Source organism: Rhinoraja longicauda, chromosome 3, assembly GCF_053455715.1.
Source record: "Rhinoraja longicauda isolate Sanriku21f chromosome 3, sRhiLon1.1, whole genome shotgun sequence".
NCBI classification, from domain to species: Eukaryota; Metazoa; Chordata; class Chondrichthyes; order Rajiformes; family Arhynchobatidae; genus Rhinoraja; species Rhinoraja longicauda.
In genome coordinates this window covers 100,503,536-100,518,558 of record NC_135955.1, presented here as the reverse complement: position 1 = coordinate 100,518,558, position 15,023 = coordinate 100,503,536, and the positions used below count along the sequence as shown (strand labels likewise).

At 46.6% G+C, this 15,023-nt stretch overlaps 1 protein-coding gene across 1 annotated transcript in view; it reads left to right on the top strand.

Annotated features, from left to right (window-relative positions):
- Positions 1-15,023, top strand: part of pde8b (phosphodiesterase 8B) — a 200,885-nt gene that overhangs the window by 107,157 nt on the left and 78,705 nt on the right. The gene's annotated exons all lie outside the window — the stretch shown is intronic.

The window sequence follows — 15,023 nt, the reverse complement described above, 5'->3', positions numbered from 1 at the left end:
TTCTAGTGTGCATCTGTAGAAGTTGGTGAGAGTTGAGGGGACGTGCCGAACTTCCTAAGCCTTCTAAGGCAGTAGAGGCGTTGGTGTGCTTTCTTGGTCGTTGTCTCAATATGTGTGGTCCAGGAGAAGTTGTTGGTGATATTCAACCATCTGCACTTCGACTCCGTCAATGCACACTGGGATATGTGTTTGGAGATAAATGAAGATGGAGGAAGGTGGCGCAGCGGTAGAGTTGCTGCCTTACAGTGAATGCAGCGCCGGAGACTCAGGTTCGATCCTGACTACGGGCGCCATCTGTATGGAGTTTGTACGTTCTCCCCGTGACCTGCGTGGGTTTTCTCCGAGATCTTTGGTTTCCTTCCACACTCCAAAGACGTACAGGTTTGAAGGTCAATTGTCTGGGTAAATGTAAAAATTGTCCCTAGTGGGTGTAGGATAGTGTTAATGTGCGGGGATCGCTGGGCGGCTCGGACCCGGTGGGCCGAAGGGCCTGTTTCTGCGCTGTATTTCTAAATCCAAAATCTAAATCTAAGAAAGATCGAGGAATTAAGGGTTATGTGGAACTGGCACAGAAGAATGGAATGGAATGGAATACTTTATTGTCACACGCGACAAGACACAGTGATGTACTTTGGTTGCATACCCAAGGTATACAAATAGCAGCCAACTTTGCGCTGGCAAAGTTACAAAGCACGCCGGCTCCTCCTTTTGTTCCCCCCCACCCCCCATCCCAGCAGTCCCTCCATGTTGGGTCCCCATTGTCCTTTGTTCTCCCACCCTCCCGTATTGTCTATTGTTCTCCCCCCACCTCCCTCACGCCGGTCCCCCCACACCGGGTCCTCCATTGTTCTTCCCCTCCCCCCTCACTCCGGTCCCCCCACACCGGGTCCTCCATTGTTCTTCCCCCCCCCCCCCCCACGGTGGTCCTCCACGCTCTCATCGACCGTCGACCACAAGTCGATCTGCGAGGCATCGCTGCCGCCGTGAGGCTTCACCACCGCCGAGGCCCCATCGTCGCGAGGCCGCACCGCTGTCGATGCCCCACTTCACACCTCCGTGGTGCCGACGCGCTCCCCAGCCGCGGGCTCCGTCGGCCGCTCCGCCAACCTAGACTCCAGCCCAGCTCCTCCGTCCGACCCGCGAGCCCCCACCCGGCCTTCTACGGGGCGATCCAGGGGGCATCGAGACCACAGCACCTCGATAAAGGCCTCCGGCCTCATCCCCAGTCCATTGCCGTGGACCGTCGGGAAGCCTTCTGGCCACTTGGCCCATCGGGAAGCCTTGAAGAAGTGCTGAAGCTAGCATGGAGCATTAGAATTATGTTGAATCATCCCAGATAGCAACTACTCTGAGTGCTATGATTCCTCTTCAGATCATTTTTTAAACCTCCTGCCTCCCACATTAAACCCGTGCCCACTAATGTTAGATACCTCTACCTTGGGGAGCAGGTGCAGTCTATCATGTCAAAGGTTTCAAAGGTCTTTTATTGTCACGTGTACCAATTAAGGTGTACCAGTGATATGCGAATTACCATACTTGACTCCTGTGTTCTTGGTAAAATAGACCTGGCTGATCCAACCACTCCAGATAACTCAATCCCTCCAATTCCCACTACATCTCTGTGAATCCTTTAGTTTAGTTTAATTTAGTTTATAGATACAGAGCGGAAACAGGTCCATCAACCAGTGATCCCTGTACACTCACACTATCCTACGCACAAAGGACAATTTATCATTTTTACCGACGCCAATTAACCTACAAACCTGTACGTCTTTGGAGTCTGGGATGAAACCGGAGCACCTGGAGAAAACCCACCTGGTCACGGGGAGAACATACAAACTCCATAGAGAGAGCACCCATGGTCAGGGGCTGGCGCTGTAAGGCAGCAACTCTACCGCTGCGCCACCGTTCTGCACTCTCTCTCTCAGTTAATAGACAATAGACAATAGACAATAGGTGCAGGAGTAGGCCATTCGGCCCTTCGAGCCAGCACCACCATTCAATGTGGTCATGGCTGATCATTCTCAATCAGTACCCCGTTCCTGCCTTCTCCCCATAATCAAAACTTTCTCGTGGTACAGGCAACCAAAACCGCACAATACTCCGTGTGCACCAATGTTTAGTACAGCTGCAACAAGACATACCAACTCTTGTAGTCAACGTCTTGACTGGCGAAGGCAAGTATGCCATACGCCTTCATCTTCATCCCTGTAAATCTATGCTCCCGTTGTAAATCTCCAGCGTTCTGTCTTTCCCTTGGTAAACCAGCATCTGCAGTTAACTTATTTCTACTCAATAGAGAGCTTATCGACTGGTTGCATCGTGGCCTGGTTAGGCAACTCAAATGCCCAGGAATGAAGGAGATTACAGAGAGTGGTAGACACTGCACAGTCCATCACGGGTACTGACCTCCACACCGTTGAAGGGATCGAGAGGAGGCTTTGCCTCAAAAAGGCAGCCAATGTCATCAAAGACCCACACCTCCCTGGTCACGTTCTCATTTCACTCCTCCCATCAAGAAGAAGGTACAGGAGCCTGAAAACTGTGATCACCAGGTTCAAGAATAGTTTTATCTCAACAAATCGTCAGGCTCTTGAACAGCACACAACACTAACCTCAGAGTGACTTTGCTTGCACTTAAGACTTTGTTATTTTTTACATGGACATTAATTTATTGCATTTTTTTAAACCGTTATATATTATCTGTGTTTACAGGCCTGTTAAGCTGCTGTAAGTAAGAAATTTCCTTGTTCCTTTGTCGGTACATATGACAATGAAATACTCTTGACATTTTGGGCGGTATGGTAGAGCAGCAGTAGATTTGCTGCCTTATAGCGCCAGAGAGTTGGGTTCGATCCTGACTAAGGGTGCTGTCTGTATGGAGTTTGTACGCTCTCCTCGTGATCTGCGTGTGTTTTCTCCAAGAGATCCGGTTTCCTCTCACACTCCAAAGATGAACAGGTTTGTAGGCCAATTGGCTTGATAAAAATTGTAAATTGTCCCTAGTGTGTGTAGGATAGTGGTAATGTGCGGGGATCACTGGTCGGCGCGGACTCGGTGGGCCAAAAGGCCTGTTTTGTGCTGTATTTCTATGATCTCTTGATCAGCCATGATCACATTGAATGGCGGTGCTGGCTCGAAGGGCCAAATGGCCTCCTCCTGCACCTATTATCTATTGTCTAAACTAAACTAAACTTGACATTGAAGTAGGCAGCAATTAGCTTCAATGAAGACAAATACAAATTACTGAACATAGTAAGAATTGTTGATGAAGTAGTCATGGCCGAACCTGAAATAAATCTCAAGGTCTTAGTAAAAATCAATATATTAACATATTGTAGTGCCTCCGAGATGGATTCTTAGAGCAGCTTGTACTGGAGCCTAGCAGAGAGAAGGCAATTCTGGATTTAGTGTTGTCTAATGAACCAGGTTTAATAAGGGAATTCAAGGGAAACGAACTATTAGGAGGTAGTGACCATCATACGATAAGTTTTAATCTGCAATTTGAGAAGGAGAAGGTTAAATCAAAAGTGTCAGTGTTGCAGTTGAACAAAGGGGACTATGAAGGCATGAGAGAGGAGCTGGCCAAGGTCGACTGGAAAAGGATCTTAGCAGGAATGACGGTGGAACAACAATGGCAGGAATTTCTGGGCATAATCCAGAAGATGTAGGATCATTTCATTCCAAAGATTTTAAGGAGAGTAAGAGGCAACCATGGCTGACAAGGGAAGTTAGGGGTGGAATAAAACTAAAAAAAAATGTGTATAAATAGCAAAGAGTAGCGGGAAGCCAGAGGATTGGGAAACTTTCAAAGGACAACAGAAGGTAACAAAAAGGGCAATACGAGGTGAAAAGATGAAGTACGAGGGTAAGCTGGCCAAGAATATAAAGAAAATGATAGTAAAAGCTTCTTTCGGTATGTTAAGAGAAAAAGATTAATAAAGACAAATGTGGGTCCCTTGAAGGCAGAAACAGGTGAAATTATTATGGGTAACAAGGAAATGGCAGAAGAGTTGAACAAGTACTTTGGATCTGCCTTCACTAAGGAAGACACAAACAATCTCCCAAATTTACTAGAGGACAGAGGATCTAGGGAGACAGAGGAGCTGAAAGAAATTTGCATTAGGCGAGAAATAGTATTGGGTAGACTAATGGGACTGAAGGCTGATAAATCCCCAGGGCCTGATGGTCTGCATCCCAGGGTACTCAAGGAGGTGGCTCTAGAAATCGTGGACACATTGGTGAACATTTTACAATGTTCTATAGATTTAGGATCAGAGAAAACGGGGAATTATAGACCAGTTAACTTGACATTGGTAGTGGGGAAGATGCTGGAGTCAATTATTAAAGAAGTAATAACGGCGGATTTGGATAGCAGTAAAAGGATTGGTCCAAGTCAGCATTGATTTATGAAAGGGAAATCATGCTTGACTAATCTTTTGGAATTTTTTGAGGATGTGACGTAAAATGGGCAAAGGAGAGCCAGTGGATGTAGTGTATCTGGACTTTCAAAAAGCCTTTCATATGGTCCCACACAGGAGATTAGTGGGCAAAATTAGAGCACGTGATATTTGGGATAGAGTATTGACATGGATAGAGAATTGGTTGGCAGACAGGAAACAAAGAGTAGGAATAAACGGGTCCTTTTCGGAATGGCAGGCAGTGGCGAGTGGATGAATGAGTTAGATGATGGGATTAAGAATAACACCAGCAAATTTGCAGATGTCACAAAGCTGGGTGGCAGTGTGAACTACGAAGAGAATGCTAGGAGGTTGCAGGATGACTTGGACAGGTTGAGTGAGTGGGGAGATGCGTGGCAGATGCAGTATAATAATGTAGATAAATGTGAGTTTATCCACTTTGGCGGCAAGAACAAGGAGGCAGATTATTATTTCAGTGGTGTCAGATTAGGATAAAGGGAAGTGCAATGAGACCTGGGTGTCCTTGTACACCAGTCACTGAAAGTAAACATGCAGGTACAGCAGGCAATGAAGAAATCTAATGGCATGTTGGCCTTCATAACGAGAGGATTTGAGTATAGGAGTAAAGAGGTCCTTCTGCAGTTGTGCAGAGCCCAGGTGAGACCATATCTGGAGTATTGTGTGCAGTTTTGGTCTCCTAATTTGGGGAAGGACATCCTTGCTATTGAGGCAGTGCAGCGTAGGTTCACGAGGTTAATCCCCGGGATGGCGGGACTGTCATATGAGGAAAGATTGGAAAGACTGGGCTTGTATTCACTGGAATTTAGAAGGATGAGAGGGGATCTTATAGAAACATATAAAATTATAAAAGAACTGGGCAAGCTAGATGCAGGAAAAATGTTCCCAATGTTGAGGGAGTCCAGAACCAGGGGCCACAGTCAAAGAATAAAGGGAAAGGCCATTTAAAACTGAGATGAGAAAAAACTTTTTCACCCAGAGAGTTGTGAATTTGTGGAATTCTCTGCCACAGAAGGCAGTAGAGGCCAATTCACTGGATGAATTTAAAAGAGACTTAGATGAGCTCTAGGGGCTAGCGGAATCAAGGAATATGAGGAGAAGGCAGGCACGGGTTACTAATTGTGGATGATCAGCCACGATCACAATGAATTGCGGTGCTGGCTCGAAGGGCAAAAATGCACCTATTTTCTATGTTTCTATGTTTCTATACTCAACAACTGCATTGCACCAACTAGCAGAGCAAACCGAGTGCAAACTCTTTAAGCAGCGAGCAGTGAATATCATGGGAAATTGTAATTAAACATCACAGGACTTTGACCAGTCTATATCTTAAGGATCACGTTCTGTGTTAGTCATCACGGCAAGCAGGGAAACATTTCAGGAATTGGAAACATTTCAGGGAACAACTGCAAGACTGATCCCCGGTGTCACTGGAAAATATGAGGGTAGATTTTGAAATGAAGTGACAGAGAGATGAACTTATAGGGAGGGGAATGTAGCATGGTGGATGGTCCAGGGAACGTATATCCATGGAAACAAAACGGGAAAACTAAAACAACCAAGGGGTAGATGAGTTCACACTACTTAAAGGCATATTTTCGAATGAACTAAAATTAGATGAAAGACATTTCTGATATTTACTTTGTGATCTTTTGATATTTACATAACTGCTTTTGGAGATCCTTGTGAGTACCCTGTAAAGTATTTTTTTACAGTTCCATGTGTATCTGATGAAAATGCCAAGGTCAGATCTGGTAGAAATTTGTCACTATTATTGTCGACAATAGACAATAGACAATAGGTGCAGGAGGAGGCCATTCGGCCCTTCGAGCCAGCTTCGCCGTTCAATGTGATCATGGCTGATCATTCTCAATCAGTCTCCACCCTTGGTTTCTTATTTCTGCCATTGATCTCAAACTTATATCTGTAAATATTCCTGACTTCAAATACGTGTAGACAACTCAGCCCTGGGTTTAGTAAACATGGGATCCAGCCACTGTTCTGTTTTGTAGACGGCAAACTTGTAAGCTTATCATCGATTATTGATAGTCAGTGCTTTTTAAAAAAATATATATTAAGCTCAAATGTTGGAGTTTGACAGATGAGTTCCAACTCAACACTTCTTGGAATTTACAGATACGCAGAGAGACCAGGACATCCTTTTATACTGTTTCTGTGATTATTTGCAAGCGTTGCATTAATGCATTCAAGAGAGAGCTAGATAAAACTCTTAAGGATAGCGGAGTCAGGGGGTATGGGGAGAAGCAGGAACGGGGTACTGATTGAGAATGATCAGCCATGATCACATTGAATGGTGGTGCTGGCTCGAAGGGCCAAATGGCCTCCTCCTGCACCTATTGTCTATTGTCTATTGTTGCATTTCAAATGTTGTTATTGACAATCCTTGATAAAGTTTCAAGGGCCAGGCAGCTGGACCATAAGGTTGAAGGGAATAAGAGCTGAAAGTTGTGAGAGGTGAATAAATGAGCAATACAGACAATAAATCAGCCATAGCATTGTCACACTTAACTTTGAGGAAAGTTCAAGAGAAATGGGAAATATCTTTGCTTCACAATAGGGTTTGTGTTTTTTGCCATTTGTTTTCAGTTGACATTCACCACCGTGAATACCTTCACAGATAATATCTCATGGCATATCATAAGACTAGAAATTCTGCCTTCATTTAATGCCACAAATGTCATTCAAAACCTTTGAGAAGGGCATCAGATAAGGAGAGAACAGGACTGGGTTTTTCAGGAAAGCAGCTGCAAGAAGTGACGGCGGCATCATAGTGCAGCAAAGTGTGGAGTCGTGCATTTTGGTCGTGGGAATAAAGGCGTAGACTATTTTCTAAATGGTGAGAGAATCCAGAAATCGGAGGTGCAAATCGGAGGTGCAAAGGGACTTGGGAGTGCTGGTGCAGGATTCCCAAAAAGTTAATCTGCTCGTCAAATCACGAGTAAAGGAGGCAAACGCAATGCTATCATTTATTTCAAGAGGGCTAGAATGGCGGATGTACAAAACAGGGGTGTAATGCATATGGATGAGGCTCCATAAGGCGCTGGTCAAGCGGCATTTGGAGTATTGTGAACAATTTTGGGCACCATTTTTGAGGAAGGATGTGCTGACCCTGGAGAGGGTCCAGAGGAGGTTTTCAAGAATGATCCCAGGAATGTGTGGGTTAACATATGATGAGCGTTTGACAGCACTGGGCCTGAACTCGCTGAGCCTTAGAATGGGGGAGGGACTTCATTGAAACGTACCAAATAGTGAAAGGCTTGGATGGAGTGGATGTGGAGAGGATGTTTCCACTAGTGGGAGAGTCTACGACTAAAGGTCATAGCCTCAGAATTAAAGGATGCTCCTTTTGGAAGGAGTTGAGGCAGAATGTCTTTAGTCAGAGGGTCTCTTCGTAATCCACTCAATTCCTTCCAGATTATACCCCTCACCTACAAGAGTAAAGGGCACTTACATTGGCCAAGTAACCAAGCAATTCGCTCAAAGAATTCTGTGGAATTCTTTGCCACAGAAGGCTGTGGAGGCCAATCAGTGGATATTTTTAAGGCAGAGATAGATAGATTCTTGATTAGTATGGATGTCAGGGGTTTTCGGGAGAAGGCAGGAGAATGGGGTTAGGAGGGAGAGATAGATCAGCCATGATTGAATGGCAGAGTAGACTCGGTGGGCCGAATGTTAGATAGAGCTCTAGGGGCTAGCGGAATCAAGGGATATGGGGAGAAGGCAGGCATAGATGATGTTGGGGTCGGGACCCTTCTTCATTCTTCACATCCATACTTGCTCATCAGGAGCCGTGACCTGTTCAAAGTACAAGCATTTCATTGTTCCCTTTCAGGACATATGACAATAAAACACTCTTGACTCTTGACGTGGTCAGGATGCTTTCCAAAGGGATTTGCTTTATGGAACCAACCAGGGAACTGGTTAGAAACATAGAAAATAGGTGCAGGAGTAGGCCGTTTGGCCCTTCTGGCCAGCACCGCCATTCAATATGCTCATGACTGATCATCCAGAATCAGTACCCCGTTCCTGCTTTCTCCCCATATCCCTTGATTCCGATAGCCCTAAGAACTAAGTCGAACTCTCTCTTGAAAACATCCCGTGAATTGGCCTCCACTGCCTTCTGTGGCAGAGAATTCCACAGATTCACAACTCTCTGGGTGAAAAAGTTTTTCCTCATCTCAGTCCTAAATGGCCAACCACTTATTCGTAAACTGTTGATCTGGTCATACTGACAGAATCGATCATCATCTCATTGTAATGGATTCTTCAGGGAAGGGTAATTATTACATGATAGAATCCCATATCCATTTCTGCCACGGAAACCCAGATGAAGCTGGTGACTTTATTAAAGCCACCCATATATGTATAAAAGCAGAGTTGGCAAACGTGGACAGGGAAGCAAGATTAAAGGGTAAGATGGTCGATAAACAGTGGCAGATATTTAAAAAGAAATGTCATAACCCTGAACAAAGATAGTTCTGATTGGGAAGTAAAGACCGCAAGGGATGAATGATCCCTTTATGGCTAACTGAGGAAGTTAAGGATGTTATCAAATTTGAAAGGAAGCACATAATGTTGTATAAATTAGTGGTAGGCCAGGGAACCTGGAAAGACTTAGTAACAAGCAAAGCCTGACTAAAAAGGATAATGACGAGGGAGGAAACAGATTACGAGAGTAAGCCTGAGAGAAATATGAAAATGGGAGCTTCACCGAGTGTGTAAAAAGTAAGAGAATAGCTAAGGATTTGGGTGGGGTGGTAAAGTGCTGAAATAGAGAATGTGCAGACTGTAAAGAATTGAATACATTTATTGGCCAAGTATGTACACATACAAGGAATGTGCCTAGGTGCTCCGCTCGCAAGTAACAACACGACATACAGTAAACAATTAAGAATAAAACATAAAACATTAAAACATTAAGAATAAAACATTATAATTTAAACGTGAAGAATGAAATAAAATACCAGAGCACAAGGAGGCTACAGACCTTTGGTTATTGAGTAGAGCTACAGCTCGTGGAAAAAAAGCTGTTTTTATGTCTGGCTGTGGCTGCTTTGACAGTCCGGAGTCGCCTTCCAGAGGGAAGTGCTTCAAAGAGTTTGCGGCCAGGGTGAGAGGGGTGAGAGATGATCTTGCCCGCTCGCCTTCTGGCCCTTGCAGTGTACAGTTCATCAATGGGGGGGAAGGTTGCAGCCAACAACCTTCTCGGCTGATCGAACGATGCGCTGCAGCCTCCGGATGTCGTGCTTGGTGGCTGAGCCAAACCAGACTTGTACAGAATAAACAGGTTGGGCCGAAGGACCTGTTCCTGTTCTGTAATGTGGAGGAAGGATCTGCAGATTGATTTATTCACAAAATGCTGGAGTAACTCAGCAGGTCAGGCAGCATCTCGGGAGAGAAGGAATGGGTGACGTTTCGGGTCGAGACCCTTCTTCAGACTGATGTCAGGGGGGCAGGACAAAGGAAGGATATAGGTGGAGACAGGAAGATAGAGGGAGATCTGGGAAGGAGGAGTGGACGGGAGGGACAGAGGAACTATCTAAAGTTGGAGAAGTCGATGCCCAGGCGAAATATGAGGTGCTGTTCCTCCAATTTCCGGTGGGCCTCACTATGGCACTGGAGGAGGCCCATGACAGAAAGGTCAGACTGGGAATGGGAGGGGGAGTTGAAGTGCTCGGCCACCGGGAGATCAGTTTGGTTAATGCGGACCGAGCGCAGGTGTTCAGCGAAGCGATCGCCGAGCCTGCGCTTGGTTTCGCCGATGTAAATGAGTTGACATCTAGAGCAGCGGATGCAATAGATGATGTTGGAGGAGGTGCAGGTGAACCTCTGTCTCACCTGGAAAGACTGTTTGGGTCCTTGGATGGAGATGAGGGGGGAGGTAAAGGGACAGGTGTTGCATCCCGTGCGGTTGCAGGGGAAAGTGCCCGGGGTTGGGGTGGTTTGGGTAGGAAGGGACGAGTGGACCAGGGAGTTACGGAGCGAACGGTCTCTGCGGAACGCAGAGAGGGGAGGGGATGGGAAGATATGGCCAGTGGTGGGGTCCCGTTGTAGGTGACGGAAATGTTGGTGGATGATATGTTGGATATGATATGTTATGATATATATATATATAAGGAACTGCAGATGCTGGTTTACACCGAAGGCAGACACAAAATGCTGGAGTAACTCAGCGGGCCAGGCAGCATCTCTGGAGAGAAGGAATGGGTGACGTTTCGGGTCGAGACCCTTCTTCAGTCTGAAGAAGGGTCTCGACCTGAAACGTTACCTATTCCTTCTCTCCAGATTTGCAGCCTGTCCCACTGAGTTACTCCAGCTTTTTGTATCTACCTCCAGAAGCTCTAATGTTCTATGTTGTAAAGAGTTTTATGAAACAATGAACAAACGTTCACCATTTTTTGTTCTGCACATAGCTACAGAGATGGCAGTGAGGGCTGGTCTAAAGTATTGATTCAGCAGTCGTTACACCATGAGAAGCTTGAGAGTATGCTGTTACCACAGTAACACGTGTTGGTATGTGGCAGCTAGCTGTGTGTAAGTGATGACGAGAGCACCATATCCCTGGGCCTATGCCAGTGAGAGCACCTTTAATGGCGGCATGTGGAATTTCGCGAGGTAACATTACAGTTCCACAGGCTGGGGAAGATGAAAGACTGTTGACATTTCACACGATCGTACCATTATCCCATATTCCTCCCTTTTCTCTGGGCATTCAAACTGAGGAAATCATCTGTGGATTTTGGACTCCACCAAGTTTAAACGGAATTTTTAGTTTGAAATCCACACTTCAAAAGAGATCAGAGCCAACGGGGGTGAATTATTTTATAATCGCACTTTAGAATGGAATGTGTAGGGTGGTAGTTTTACCTTGCCCGAATTTGCACCACAGTCATGCTTGTTGATGGTTTGCTTCCCTGCATCACCCCCCCCCCCTTGCCCCTTCCTCTCCCCTTCCCCTTCCACTCCCCCCTCCCCTTCCCCTTCCCTCTTCCCCTTCCCTCTTCCCTTCCCCTTCCACTCCCCTCTTCCCCTCCCCTTCCCCTTCCCTCTTCCCCTTCCCTCTTCCCACCTCCCCCCTTCCCCCTTCCCCCCACCCCCCTTCCCCTTCCCCTTCCCCTTCCCCTTCCCCTCCCCTTCCCCTTCCCTCTTCCCCTTCCCTCTTCCCACCTCCCCCCTTCCCCCCACCCCCTTCCCCTTCCCCTTCCCCTCCCCCTTCCTCTTCCCTCATCTCCTTCCCCCTTCCCCTCCCCCATCTCCTTCCCTCTTCCCCTTCCCTCTTCCCCTTCCTCTTTCCCACTTCCCCTTCCCTCTTTTCCTTCCCTCTTCCCCTTCCCTCTTCCCCTTCCCCTTCCCCTCCCTTCCCCCTCCCCTTTCCCCCTTTCCCCTTCCCACTTTCCCCTTCCCCCTTTCCCCTTTCCCCTTCCCCTTCCCCATTCCCCATTCCCCATCCCCCTTCCCCTCTGCCTCCCCCTCCCCTTCCCTCTTCCCCCTTTCCCCTTTCCCACCCCTCCTTTCCCCTTTCCCATTACCCCTTACCCCTTCCCCTTCCCCCCTTCCCCCCACCCACTAGGGTTGCCAACTGTCCCGTATTAGCCGGGACATCCAGTATATTGGGCTAAATTAGTTTGTCCCGTATGGGACTGCCCTTGTCCCGTATTAGGCCCGGGGGTGGGGGGGGTGGGGGGCGCTGTAGGCCCGGATGATCTGGGCCCGAACACTGTAGGCCCCGACGCACGCAACAAAAAAGCTTTTCACTGTACCTCAGTACACGTGACAATAAACTCAACTATGTGCTTCTTGCAGGACATTTGGGGGGGATGGGGGCGTATAGCCAATAAACTAAACTTAGGTAGACACGGTGGTGCAGCGGTAGAGTTGTTGCCCTACAGCGCTTGCAGCGCCGGAGAACCGGGTTCGATCCCGACTATGGGTGCTGTCTGTACGGAGTTTGTACGTTCTCCCCGTGACCGCGTGGGTTTTCTCTGAGATCTTCAGTTTCCTCCCACACTCCAAAGACGTACAGGTTTGTAGGTTAATTGGCTTGGACTGTGTGTAAATTGTCCCTAGTGTGTGTAGGATAGTATTAATGGGCGGAGATCGCGGGTCGTTACAGATTCAGTGGGCTGAAGGGCTAGTCTACGCACTGTATCTCTAAACTAAACTAAAACTTAACTGAACTGAACCACACGTCTTTGAGATATCAGAGGAAACCCATTCGGTTGCAGGGAGAACGTGCAAACTCCACACAGACAGCAGCCAAGGCCAGAATCGGACCTGGGTCCCTGGCACAGTGAGGCAATAGCTCCACCAGCTGTTACCATGAGGATGTGATGGCACAAATAATATTCTTTCTTACTTTATGTTATGCTTCTGATGCACTTACTTCACAAATCTATCTTTTCTAAAATGAGAGCGTAATGCCCATTCACATAGAGATTATGACGTAAGTCTGAAAGGGTCAGGATCCCATTAAATCCTTTATTTATAAATGCAAGTGAGCATTTTTATGATGGCAGAACAGAAGCACCTGTAGTACTGCTGTAAATCACCACTGAAGCTGTTGCTGTGGAAAGATACCATCGTGTATGTGAATGTGACAAATAAACTTGACTTGACTTGACTTGATTTTGTTCTTCACAGTTTTCAAAAGTATCTGGTTGGTACACTTCAGACTCTTTAGTTTAGTTTGGAGATACAGCGCGGAAACAGGCCTTTCGGCCCACCGAGTCCGCGCCGCCCAGCGATCCCTTCACACTAACACTGTCCTACACACACTAGGGACAATTTTCAATTTTACCAAGCCAATTAACCTACAACCCTGTACGTCTTTGGATGTGGGTGGAAACCGAAGATCTCGGAGAAGGTCACGGGGGAGAACGTACAAACTCCGTAAAGACAGTACCCCTAGACGGGATCGAACCCGGGTCTCCGGCGCTGCAAGCGCTGTAAGGCTTCAACTCTACCGCTGCGCCACCGTGCCGCACGGCACATAGGATGTGTTTCTGTTGGCAAATGGTTCACCCGTAAGTGCACCTTGCAATGCTTCAGCAAAGTCCTTTTATAATACTCACTTATAACATTTCTGCAATATTAGGATAAAGCTTGCTGGTGATCTTATCACAAAAATGCTCCACACTTGCGTATCAAATTCCTTGCTACATTATTTAATGGAGCTATTTATAAGTTCAAGATGAATGAGTTACCATGTATATTTAAATAGCACTGGGAGGAATCCACTTCAGATTCCCTCAGCTTGTATCAATGGCCACTTCCCACTCATTATATTTTGAAATGTTTATTGAAACTAAAAGCTTCATCTAAAAAGCTCTAAGATCTGCCTAGTCACGAGACAGTGACGAGAATTCATGTTCTCATCCGTGTTCTCCAGAGATGCTGCCTGACCCACTGAATTACTCCAGCACTTTGTGTCCTTCTTCGTCAACCATGAGATGGTGAAGGGAGTTCTCAGCGGTACAAACATCCTACTTGCAAAAATGAAGGCAGTTTGTGGGTTTATTTTGGTGTCCTAACTTGGAATATCAATGGTGTGGTCCAGGTCAGGTAACAAAGAAGTACACAATTCTATGAGGAGAACCAAGCAGATGCTGATTTACAAAGTAGGACACAAAGTGTTGGAGTAACTCGGTGGGTCAGGCAGCATCCCTGAAGAACACGGTGGCGCAGCGGTAGAGTTGCTGCCTTACAGCGAATGCAGCGCCGGAGACTCAGGTTCGATCCTGACTACGGGCGCCGTCTGTACGGAGTTTGTACGTTCTCCCCGTGACCTGCGTGGGTTTTCTCCGAGATCTTCGGTTTCCTCCCACACTCCAAAGACGTACAGGTATGTAGGTTAATTGACTGGGTAATATGTAAACTTTTTTTTTTTTAATTGTCCCTAGTGTGTGTAGGATAGTGTTAATGTGCGGGGATCGCTGGGCGCCACGGATTCGGTGGGCCGAAGGGCCTGTTTCGTCGCTGTATCTCTAAAATCTAAAAATCTTTAAAAAAACATGGATATGTGACAATTTGGGTCGGGACCTTTCTTCAGACTGGTTGCAGTAGGGGGGAGAAAGGTGGAAGCTGGGGGTATTCTGGGGAAAGGACACAAAGTGCTGGAGTAACTCAACGGGTCAGGCAGCATCCCTGGAGAACATGGATATGTGACGTTTCAGGTCGGAACCCTTCTTCAGACTGGAATCCGAAGAATGATCCCGGCCCGAAAAGTCACCCATGCTTTTTCTCCAGAGATGCTGCCTGACCCACTGAGTTACTCCAGCACTTTGTGTCTATCTGCACTGTTCTATGTTCTGTTCTAAATCGCTACCACTGAATGATATTACCTTCCATAGTTTGTGCGAGTTGTGGTTATGTTTTATTCATGATCTAATTCTCTCATGTTAAGAGGAAGGCAACGACAGACGTTGGGTGGGAATAGTTTGATAATATATTTGTGGAATCACATTAATCATACGATGAGCCAAATGTGCTTATCTTAAGAGTTGAGAAAGCACCCTCCTATGTCGTATGGATCATTGAGGTTCACTTAAGTGTTCAAGATTCATT